The sequence below is a fragment of the Natrix helvetica genome, assembly GCF_964273705.1.
Source record: "Natrix helvetica genome assembly, chromosome: 3".
Taxonomy (NCBI): Eukaryota; Metazoa; Chordata; class Lepidosauria; order Squamata; family Natricidae; genus Natrix; species Natrix helvetica.
Window position 1 is genome coordinate 102,880,700 of NC_138549.1, and position 12,465 is coordinate 102,893,164.

Consider the following 12,465-nt stretch of genomic DNA (forward strand, 5'->3'; position numbering starts at 1 on the left):
AATTCGCGTCCCCACCTTCTATGCTTTCCGGTGAAATACATGGGGAAATCCCATACGGGGGAAAAAAACAACTTAGGGTTAGGGTTAGGCCCCCTTGAATTCAGAGGGAAAAACCGACCTCACCAATGGAATCCTAGCTTTTGGATATGGTTAGGAGGGGGCAACTTTTCGAGTCCCCACCTTCTATGCTCTCCGGTGAAATACATGGGAAAATCCCATAATGGGAAAAAACCAACTTTGGGTTGGGTTTGGCCCCCTTGTATTCAGAGGGAAAAACCGAACCTCACCAATGGATTCCTAGCCTTTAGATATGGTTAGGAGGGGGCAACTTTTCGAGTCCCCACCTTCTATGCTTTCCGGTGAAATACATGGGGAAATCCCATAGGGAGAAAAAACCAACGTAGGTTTAGGGTTAGGCCCCCTTGAATTCAGAGGGAAAAACCGACCTCACCAATGGATTCCTACCTTTTGGATATGGTTAGGAGGGGGCAACTTTTCGAGTCCCCACCTTCTATGCTCTCCGGTGAAATACATGGGGAAATTCCATATGGGGGAAAAACCAACTTAGGGTTAGGGTTAGGCCCCCTTTTATTCGGAGGGAAAAACTGACCTCACCAATTGCCTCCTAGCCTTTAGATATGGTTGGGAGTGGGTCAACGTTTCGAGTCCCCACCTTCTATGCTTTCCGGTGAAATACATGGGGAAATCCCATAGGGGGAAAATCCAACTTAGGGTTAGGGTTAGGCCCCCTTGAATTCGGAGGGAAAAACCGACGTAACCAATGGATTATAGTCTTTAGATATGGTTAGCTGGGGGTCAACGTTTCGAGTCCCCACCTTCTATGCTTTCCGGTGAAATACATTTGGAAATCCCATAATGGGAAAAAACCAACTTAGGTTTGGGTTAGGCCCCCTTTAATTCGGAGTGAAAAACCGACGTCACCAATGGATTTCTAGCCTTTAGATATGGTTACGAGGGAGTCAACAATTCGCGTCCCCACCTTCTATGCTTTCCGGTGAAATACATGGGGAAATCCCATACGGGGAAAAAAAACAACTTAGGGTTAGGGTTCGGTCCCCTTGAATTCAGAGGGAAAAACCGACCTCACCAATGGAATCCTAGCTTTTGGATATGGTTAGGAGGGGGCAACTTTTCGAGTCCCCACCTTCAATGCTCTCCGGTGAAATACATGGGGAAATTCCATATGGGGGAAAAACCAACTTAGGGTTAGGGTTAGGCCCCCTTGAATTCGGAGGGAAAATCTGACCTCACCAATGGATTCCTAGCTTTTGGATATGGTTGGGAGGGGGTCAACGTTTCGAGTCCCCACCTTCTATGCTTTCCGGTGAAATACATGGGGAAATCCCATAGGGGGAAAATCCAACTTAGGGTTAGGGTTAGGCCCCCTTGAATTCGGAGGGAAAAACCGACCTCACCAATGGATTCCTAGCTTTTGGATATGGTTAGGAGGGGGCAACTTTTCGAGTCCCCACCTTCTATGCTCTCCGGTGAAATACATGGGGAAATCCCATAGGGGGGAGAAACCAACTTATGGTTAGCGTTAGGCCCCCTTGAATTCGGAGGAAAAAACCGACCTCACCAATGGATTCCTAGCTTTTGGATATGGTTAGGAGGGGGCAACTTTTCGAGTCCCCACCTTCTATGCTCTCCGGTGAAATACATGGGAAAATCCCATAGGGGGGAGAACCAACTTATGGATAGCGTTAGGCCCCCTTGAATTCGGAGGAAAAAACCGACCTCACCAATGGATTATAGTCTTTAGATGTTGTTAGGAGGGGGCAACTTTTCGATTCCCCACCTTCTATGCTCTCCGGTGAAATACATCGGGAAATTCCATAAGGGGAAAAAACCAACTTAGGGTTAGGGTTAGGCCCCCTTGAATTCGGAGGGAAAAACCGACCTCACCAATGGATTCCTAGCTTTTGGATATGGTTAGGAGGGGGCAACGTTTCGAGTCCCCACCTTCTATGCTTTCCGGTGAAATACATGGGGAAATCCCATAGGGGGAAAATCCAACTTAGGGTTAGGGTTAGGCCCCCTTGAATTCGGAGGGAAAAACCGACGTAACCAATGGATTATAGTCTTTAGATATTGTTAGGAGGGGGCAACTTTTCGTGTCCCCACCTTCAATGCTTTCCGGTGAAATACATGGGGAAATTCCATAGGAGGAAAAACACAACTTAGGGTTAGGGTTAGGCCCCCTTGAATTCGGAGGGAAAAATTGACCTCACCAATGGATTCCTAGCTTTTGGATATAGTTAGGAGGGGGCAACTTTTCGAGTCCCCACCTTCTATGCTCTCTGGTGAAATACATGGGGAAATCCCATAATGGGAAAAAACCAACTTTGGGTTTCGTTAGGCCCCCTTTTATTCGGAGGGAAAAACTGACCTCACCAAATGCCTCCTAGCCTTTAGATATGGTTAGGAGGGGGTCAACCTTTCGATTCCCCACCTACATTGGTCTCCGGTGAAATACATGGGGAAATTCCATAGGGGGAAAAAACCAACTTAGGGTTAGGGTTTGGCCCCCTTGAATTCGGAGGGAAAAACCGACCTCACCAATGGATTCCTAGCTTTTGGATATGGTTTGGAGGGGGCAACTTTTCGAGTCCCCACCTTCTATGCTTTCCGGTGAAATACATGGGGAAATCCCATAGGGGTAAAAAACCAACTTAGGGTTAGCGTTAGGCCCCTTCGAATTCGGAGGTAAAAACCGACCTCACCAATGGATTCCTAGCTTTTGGATATGGTTAAGAGGGGGCAACTTTTTGAGTCCCCACCTTCTATGCTCTCCGGTGAAATACATGGGGAAATCCCATAATGGGAAAAAACCAACTTTGGGTTTCGTTAGGCCCCCTTTTATTCGGAGGGAAAAACTGACCTCACCAATTGCCTCCTAGCCTTTAGATATGGTTAGGAAGGGGTCAACCTTTCGATTCCCCACCTTCATTGGTCTCCGGTGAAATACATGGGGAAATCCCATAGGGGGAAAAAACCAACTTAGGGTTAGGGTTTGGCCCCCTTGAATTCGAAGGGAAAAACCGACCTCACCAATGGATTCCTAGCTTTTGGATATGGTTTGGAGGGGGCAACTTTTCGAGTCCCCACCTTCTATGCTCTCCGGTGAAATACATGGGGAAATCCCATAATGGGAAAAAACAAATTTTGGGTTGGGTTTGGCCCGCTTGAATTCAGAGGGAAAAACCGACCTCACCAATGGATTCCTACCTTTTGGATATGGTTAGGAGGGGGCAACTTTTCGAGTCCCCACCTTCTATGCTCTCCGGTGAAATACATGGGAAAATTCCATATGGGGGAAAAACCAACTTAGGGTTAGGGTTAGGCCCCCTTGAATTCGGAGGGAAAATCTGACCTCACCAATGGATTCCTAGCTTTTGGATATGGTTGGGAGGGGGTCAACGTTTCGAGTCCCCACCTTCTATGCTTTCCGGTGAAATACATGGGGAAATCCCATAGGGGGAAAATCCAACTTAGGGTTAGGGTTAGGCCCCCTTGAATTCGGAGGGAAAAACCGACGTAACCAATGGATTATAGTCTTTAGATATTGTTAGGAGGGGGCAACTTTTCGTGTCCCCACCTTCAATGCTTTCCGGTGAAATACATGGGGAAATCCCATAATGGGAAAAAAACAACTTTGGGTTGGGTTTGGCCTCCTTGAATTCAGAGGGAAAAACCGATGTCACCAATGGATTCCTAGCTTTTGGATATGGTTAGGAGGGGGCAACTTTTCGAGTCCCCACCTTCTATGCTCTCTGGTGAAATACATGGGCGAAACCCCTAATTGGAAAAAACCAACTTTGGGTTGGGTTAGGCCCCCTTGTATTCGGAGGTAAAAACCGACTTCACCAATGCATTCCTAGCCTTTAGATATGGTTAGGAGGGGGTCAACCTTTCGATTCCCCACCTTCATTGGTCTCCGGTGAAATACATGGGGAAATCCCATAGGGGGAAAAAACCAACTTAGGGTTAGGGTTTGGCCCCCTTGAATTCGAAGGGAAAAACCGACCTCACCAATGGATTCCTAGCTTTTGGATATGGTTTGGAGGGGGCAACTTTTCGAGTCCCCACCTTCTATGCTCTCCGGTGAAATACATGGGGAAATCCCATAGGGGGGAGAAACCAACTTATGGTTAGCCTTAGGCCCCCTTGAATTCGGAGGAAAAAACCGACCTCACCAATGGATTCCTAGCTTTTGGATATGGTTAGGAGGGGGCAACTTTTCGAGTCCCCACCTTCTATGCTCTCCGGTGAAATACATGGGGAAATCCCATAGGGGGGAGAAACCAACTTATGGATAGCGTTAGGCCCCCTTGAATTCGGAGGAAAAAACCGACCTCACCAATGGATTATAGTCTTTAGATATTGTTAGGAGGGGGCAACTTTTCGATTCCCCACCTTCTATGCTCTCCGGTGAAATACATGGGGAAATTCCATAAGGGGAAAAAACCAACTTAGGGTTAGGGTTAGGCCCCCTTGAATTCGGAGGGAAAAACCGACCTCACCAATGGATTCCTAGCTTTTGGATATGGTTAGGAGGGGGCAACGTTTCGAGTCCCCACCTTCTATGCTTTCCGGTGAAATACATGGGGAAATCTCATAGGGGGAAAATCCAACTTAGGGTTAGGGTTAGGCCCCCTTGAATTCGGAGGGAAAAACCGACGTAACCAATGGATTATAGTCTTTAGATATTGTTAGGAGGGGGCAACTTTTCGTGTCCCCACCTTCAATGCTTTCCGGTGAAATACATGGGGAAATTCCATAGGAGGAAAAACACAACTTAGGGTTAGGGTTAGGCCCCCTTGAATTCGGAGGGAAAAATTGACCCCACCAATGGATTCCTAGCTTTTGGATATAGTTAGGAGGGGGCAACTTTTCGAGTCCCCACCTTCTATGCTCTCTGGTGAAATACATGGGCGAAACCCCTAATTGGAAAAAACCAACTTTGGGTTGGGTTAGGCCCCCTTGTATTCGGAGGTAAAAACCGACTTCACCAATGCATTCCTAGCCTTTAGATATGGTTAGGAGGGGGTCAACGTTTCGAGTCCTCACCTTCTATGCTTTCCGGTGAAATACATGGGGAAATCCCATAGGGGTAAAAAACCAACTTAGGGTTAGCGTTAGGCCCCTTCGAATTCGGAGGTAAAAACCGACCTCACCAATGGATTCCTAGCTTTTGGATATGGTTAAGAGGGGGCAACTTTTTGAGTCCCCACCTTCTATGCTCTCCGGTGAAATACATGGGGAAATCCCATAATGGGAAAAAACCAACTTTGGGTTTCGTTAGGCCCCCTTTTATTCGGAGGGAAAAACTGACCTCACCAATTGCCTCCTAGCCTTTAGATATGGTTAGGAGGGGGTCAACCTTTTGATTCCCCACCTTCATTGGTCTCCGGTGAAATACATGGGAAAATCCCATAGGGGGAAAAAACCAACTTAGGGTTAGGGTTTGGCCCCCTTGAATTCGGAGGGAAAAACCGACCTCACCAATGGATTCCTAGCTTTTGGATATGGTTTGGAGGGGGCAACTTTTCGAGTCCCCACCTTCTATGCTTTCCGGTGAAATACATGGGGAAATCCCATAGGGGTAAAAAACCAACTTAGGGTTAGGGTTTGGCCCCCTTGAATTCGAAGGGAAAAACCGACCTCACCAATGGATTCCTAGCTTTTGGATATGGTTTGCAGGGGGCAACTTTTCGAGTCCCCACCTTCTATGCTCTCCGGTGAAATACATGGGGAAATCCCATAATGGGAAAAAACAAATTTTGGGTTGGGTTTGGCCCGCTTGAATTCAGAGGGAAAAACCGACCTCACCAATGGATTCCTACCTTTTGGATATGGTTAGGAGGGGGCAACTTTTCGAGTCCCCACCTTCTATGCTCTCCGGTGAAATACATGGGAAAATTCCATATGGGGGAAAAACCAACTTAGGGTTAGGGTTAGGCCCCCTTGAATTCGGAGGGAAAATCTGACCTCACCAATGGATTCCTAGCTTTTGGATATGGTTGGGAGGGGGTCAACGTTTCGAGTCCCCACCTTCTATGCTTTCCGGTGAAATACATGGGGAAATCCCATAGGGGGAAAATCCAACTTAGGGTTAGGGTTAGGCCCCCTTGAATTCGGAGGGAAAAACCGACGTAACCAATGGATTATAGTCTTTAGATATTGTTAGGAGGGGGCAACTTTTCGTGTCCCCACCTTCAATGCTTTCCGGTGAAATACATGGGGAAATTCCATAGGAGGAAAAACACAACTTAGGGTTAGGGTTAGGCCCCCTTGAATTCGGAGGGAAAAACCGACCTCACCAATGGATTCCTAGCTTTTGGATATAGTTAGGAGGGGGCAACTTTTCGAGTCCCACCTTCTATGCTCTCTGGTGAAATACATGGGCGAAACCCCTAATTGGAAAAAACCAACTTTGGGTTGGGTTAGGCCCCCTTGTATTCGGAGGTAAAAACCGACTTCACCAATGCATTCCTAGCCTTTAGATATGGTTAGGAGGGGGTCAACCTTTCGATTCCCCACCTTCATTGGTCTCCGGTGAAATACATGGGGAAATCCCATAGGGGGAAAAAACCAACTTAGGGTTAGGGTTTGGCCCCCTTGAATTCGAAGGGAAAAACCGACCTCACCAATGGATTCCTAGCCTTTAGATATGGTTAGGAGGGGGTCAACGTTTCGATTCCCCACCTTCTATGCTTTCCGGTGAAATACATGGGGAAATCCCATAATGGGAAAAAACCAACTTTGGGTTTCGTTAGGCCCCCTTGTATTCGGAGGGAAAAACTGACCTCACCAATGGACTCCTAGCCTTTAGATATGGTTAGGAGGGGGTCAACCTTTCGATTCCCCACCTTCATTGGTCTCCGGTGAAATACATGGGGAAATCCCATAATGGGAAAAAACCAACTTAGGGTTAGGGTTAGGCCCCCTTGAATTCGGAGGTAAAAGTCGACCTCAGCAATGGAATCCTAGCCTTTAGATATGGATAGCTGGGGGTCAACGTTTCGAGTCCCCACCTTCTATGCTTTCCGGTGAAATACATGGGGAAATCCCATAATGGGAAAAAACCAACTTAGGTTTGGGTTAGGCCCCCTTGAATTCAGAGGGAAAAACCGACCTCACCAATGGAATCCTAGCTTTTGGATATGGTTAGGAGGGGGCAACCTTTCGAGTCCCCACCTTCTATGCTCTCCGGTGAAATACATGGGAAAATCCCATACTGGGAAAAAACCAACTTTGGGTTGGGTATGGCCCGCTTGTATTCAGAGGGAAAAACCGACCTCACCAATGGATTCCTAGCCTTTAGATATGGTTAGGAGGGGGCAACTTTTCGAGTCCCCACCTTCTATGCTTTCCGGTGAAATACATGGGGAAATCCCATAGGGAGAAAAAACCAACGTAGGTTTAGGGTTAGGCCCCCTTGAATTCAGAGGGAAAAACCGACCTCACCAATGGATTCCTACCTTTTGGATATGGTTAGGAGGGGGCAACTTTTCGAGTCCCCACCTTCTATGCTCTCCGGTGAAATACATGGGGAAATTCCATATGGGGGAAAAACCAACTTAGGGTTAGGGTTAGGCCCCCTTTTATTCGGAGGGAAAAACTGACCTCACCAATTGCCTCCTAGCCTTTAGATATGGTTAGGAGGGGGTCAACCTTTCGATTCCCCACCTTCATTGGTCTCCGGTGAAATACATGGGGAAATCCCATAATGGGAAAAAACCAACTTAGGGTTAGGGTTAGGCCCCCTTGAATTCGGAGGTAAAAGTCGACCTCACCAATGGAATCCTAGCCTTTAGATATGGATAGCTGGGGGTCAACGTTTCGAGTCCCCACCTTCTATGCTTTCCGGTGAAATACATGGGGAAATCCCATAATGGGAAAAAACCAACTTAGGTTTGGGTTAGGCCCCCTTGAATTCAGAGGGAAAAACCGACCTCACCAATGGAATCCTAGCTTTTGGATATGGTTAGGAGGGGGCAACCTTTCGAGTCCCCTCCTTCTATGCTCTCCGGTGAAATACATGGGAAAATCCCATACTGGGAAAAAACCAACTTTGGGTTGGGTTTGGCCCCCTTGTATTCAGAGGGAAAAACCGACCTCACCAATGGATTCCTAGCCTTTAGATATGGTTAGGAGGGGGCAACTTTTCGAGTCCCCACCTTCTATGCTTTCCGGTGAAATACATGGGGAAATCCCATAGGGAGAAAAAACCAACGTAGGTTTAGGGTTAGGCCCCCTTGAATTCGGAGGGAAAAACCGACCTCACCAATGGATTCCTACCTTTTGGATATGGTTAGGAGGGGGCAACTTTTCGAGTCCCCACCTTCTATGCTCTCCGGTGAAATACATGGGGAAATTCCATATAGGGGAAAAACCAACTTAGGGTTAGGGTTAGGCCCCCTTTTATTCGGAGGGAAAAACTGACCTCACCAATTGCCTCCTAGCCTTTAGATATGGTTAGGAGGGGGTCAACCTTTCGATTCCCCACCTTCATTGGTCTCCGGTGAAATACATGGGGAAATCCCATAGGGGGAAAAAACCAACTTAGGGTTAGGGTTTGGCCCCCTTGAATTCGGAGGGAAAAACCGACCTCACCAATGGATTCCTAGCTTTTGGATATGGTTTGGAGGGGGCAACTTTTCGAGTCCCCACCTTCTATGCTCTCCGGTGAAATACATGGGGAAATCCCATAATGGGAAAAAACCAACTTAGGGTTAGGGTTAGGCCCCCTTGAATTCGGAGGTAAAAGTCGACCTCACCAATGGAATCCTAGCCTTTAGATATGGTTAGCTGGGGGTCAACGTTTCGAGTCCCCACCTTCTATGCTTTCCGGTGAAATACATGGGGAAATCCCATAATGGGAAAAAACCAACTTAGGTTTGGGTTAGGCCCCCTTTAATTCGGAGTGAAAAACCGACGTCACCAATGGATTTCTAGCCTTTAGATATGGTTACGAGGGAGTCAACAATTCGCGTCCCCACCTTCTATGCTTTCCGGTGAAATACATGGGGAAATCCCATACGGGGAAAAAAAACAACTTAGGGTTAGGGTTAGGCCCCCTTGAATTCAGAGGGAAAAACCGAACCTCACCAATGGAATCCTAGCTTTTGGATATGGTTAGGAGGGGGCAACTTTTCGAGTCCCCACCTTCTATGCTCTCCGGTGAAATACATGGGAAAATCCCATAATGGGAAAAAACCAACTTTGGGTTGGGTTTGGCCCCCTTGTATTCAGAGGGAAAAACCGACCTCACCAATGGATTCCTACCTTTTGGATATGGTTAGGAGGGGTTCACCTTTTCGAGTCCCCACCTTCTATGCTCTCCGGTGAAATACATGGGGAAATTCCATATGGGGGAAAAACCAACTTAGGGTTAGGGTTAGGCCCCCTTGAATTCGGAGGGAAAATCTGACCTCACCAATGGATTCCTAGCTTTTGGATATGGTTGGGAGGGGGTCAACGTTTCGAGTCCCCACCTTCTATGCTTTCCGGTGAAATACATGGGGAAATCCCATAGGGGGAAAATCCAACTTAGGGTTAGGGTTAGGCCCCCTTGAATTCGGAGGGAAAAACCGACCTCACCAATGGATTCCTAGCTTTTGGATATGGTTAGGAGGGGGCAACTTTTCGAGTCCCCACCTTCTATGCTCTCCGGTGAAATACATGGGGAAATCCCATAGGGGGGAGAAACCAACTTATGGTTAGCGTTAGGCCCCCTTGAATTCGGAGGAAAAAACCGACCTCACCAATGGATTCCTAGCTTTTGGATATGGTTAGGAGGGGGCAACTTTTCGAGTCCCCACCTTCTATGCTTTCCGGTGAAATACATGGGGAAATCCCATAATGGGAAAAAACCAACTTAGGTTTGGGTTAGGCCCCCTTTAATTCGGAGTGAAAAACCGACGTCACCAATGGATTCCTAGCCTTTAGATATGGTTACGAGGGAGTCAACAATTCGCGTCCCCACCTTCTATGCTTTCCGGTGAAATACATGGGGAAATCCCATACGGGGAAAAAAAACAACTTAGGGTTAGGGTTAGGCCCCCTTGAATTCAGAGGGAAAAACCGAAATCACCAATGGAATCCTAGCTTTTGGATATGGTTAGGAGGGGGCAACTTTTCGAGTCCCCACCTTCTATGCTCTCCGGTGAAATACATGGGAAAATCCCATAATGGGAAAAAACCAACTTTGGGTTGGGTTTGGCCCCCTTGTATTCAGAGGGAAAAACCGAACCTCACCAATGGATTCCTAGACTTTAGATATGATTAGGAGGGGGCAACTTTTCGAGTCCCCACCTTCTATGCTTTCCGGTGAAATACATGGGGAAATCCCATAGGGAGAAAAAACCAACGTAGGTTTAGGGTTAGGCCCCCTTGAATTCAGAGGGAAAAACCGACCTCACCAATGGATTCCTACCTTTTTGATATGGTTAGGAGGGGGCAACTTTTCGAGTCCCCACCTTCTATGCTCTCCGGTGAAATACATGGGGAAATTCCATATGGGGGAAAAACCAACTTAGGGTTAGGGTTAGGCCCCCTTGAATTCGGAGGGAAAATCTGACCTCACCAATGGATTCCTAGCTTTTGGATATGGTTGGGAGGGGGTCAACGTTTCGAGTCCCCACCTTCTATGCTTTCCGGTGAAATACATGGGGAAATCCCATAGGGGGAAAATCCAACTTAGGGTTAGGGTTAGGCCCCCTTGAATTCGGAGGGAAAAACCGACGTAACCAATGGATTATAGTCTTTAGATATTGTTAGGAGGGGGCAACTTTTCGTGTCCCCACCTTCAATGCTTTCCGGTGAAATACATGGGGAAATTCCATAGGAGGAAAAACACAACTTAGGGTTAGGGTTAGGCCCCCTTGAATTCGGAGGGAAAAACTGACCTCACCAATGGATTCCTAGCTTTTGGATATAGTTAGGAGGGGGCAACTTTTCGAGTCCCCACCTTCTATGCTCTCCGGTGAAATACATGGGGAAATTCCATAATGGGAAAAAACCAACTTTGGGTTTCGTTAGGCCCCCTTTTATTCGGAGGGAAAAACTGACCTCACCAATTGCCTCCTAGCCTTTAGATATGGTTAGGAGGGGGTCAACCTTTCGATTCCCCACCTTCATTGGTCTCCGGTGAAATACATGGGGAAATCCCATAGGGGGAAAAAACCAACTTAGGGTTAGGGTTTGGCCCCCTTGAATTCGAAGGGAAAAACCGACCTCACCAATGGATTCCTAGCTTTTGGATATGGTTTGGAGGGGGCAACTTTTCGAGTCCCCACCTTCTATGCTCTCCGGTGAAATACATGGGGAAATCCCATAATGGGAAAAAACAAATTTTGGGTTGGGTTTGGCCCGCTTGAATTCAGAGGGAAAAACCGACCTCACCAATGGATTCCTAGCCTTTAGATATGGTTAGGAGGGGGTCAACGTTTCGATTCCCCACCTTCTATGCTTTCCGGTGAAATACATGGGGAAATCCCATAATGGGAAAAAACCAACTTTGGGTTTCGTTAGGCCCCCTTGTATTCGGAGGGAAAAACTGACCTCACCAATGGACTCCTAGCCTTTAGATATGGTTAGGAGGGGGCAACTTTTCGAGTCCCCACCTTCTATGCTCTCCGGTGAAATACATGGGGAAATCCCATAATGGGAAAAAACCAACTTAGGGTTAGGGTTAGGCCCCCTTGAATTCGGAGGTAAAAGTCGACCTCACCAATGGATTCCTAGCCTTTAGATATGGTTAGGAGGGGGTCAACCTTTCGATTCCCCACCTTCATTGGTCTCCGGTGAAATACATGGGGAAATCCCATAGGGGGAAAAAACCAACTTAGGGTTAGGGTTTGGCCCCCTTGAATTCGGAGGGAAAAACCGACCTCACCAATGGATTCCTAGCCTTTAGATATGGTTAGGAGGGGGTCAACGTTTCGATTCCCCACCTTCTATGCTTTCCGGTGAAATACATGGGGAAATCCCATAATGGGAAAAAACCAACTTTGGGTTTCGTTAGGCCCCCTTGTATTCGGAGGGAAAAACTGACCTCACCAATGGACTCCTAGCCTTTAGATATGGTTAGGAGGGGGCAACTTTTCGAGTCCCCACCTTCTATGCTCTCCGGTGAAATACATGGGGAAATCCCATAATGGGAAAAAACCAACTTAGGGTTAGGGTTAGGCCCCCTTGAATTCGGAGGTAAAAGTCGACCTCACCAATGGATTCCTAGCCTTTAGATATGGTTAGGAGGGGGTCAACCTTTCGATTCCCCACCTTCATTGGTCTCCGGTGAAATACATGGGGAAATCCCATAGGGGGAAAAAACCAACTTAGGGTTAGGGTTTGGCCCCCTTGAATTCGGAGGGAAAAACCGACCTCACCAATGGATTCCTAGCCTTTAGATATGGTTAGCTGGGGGTCAACGTTTCG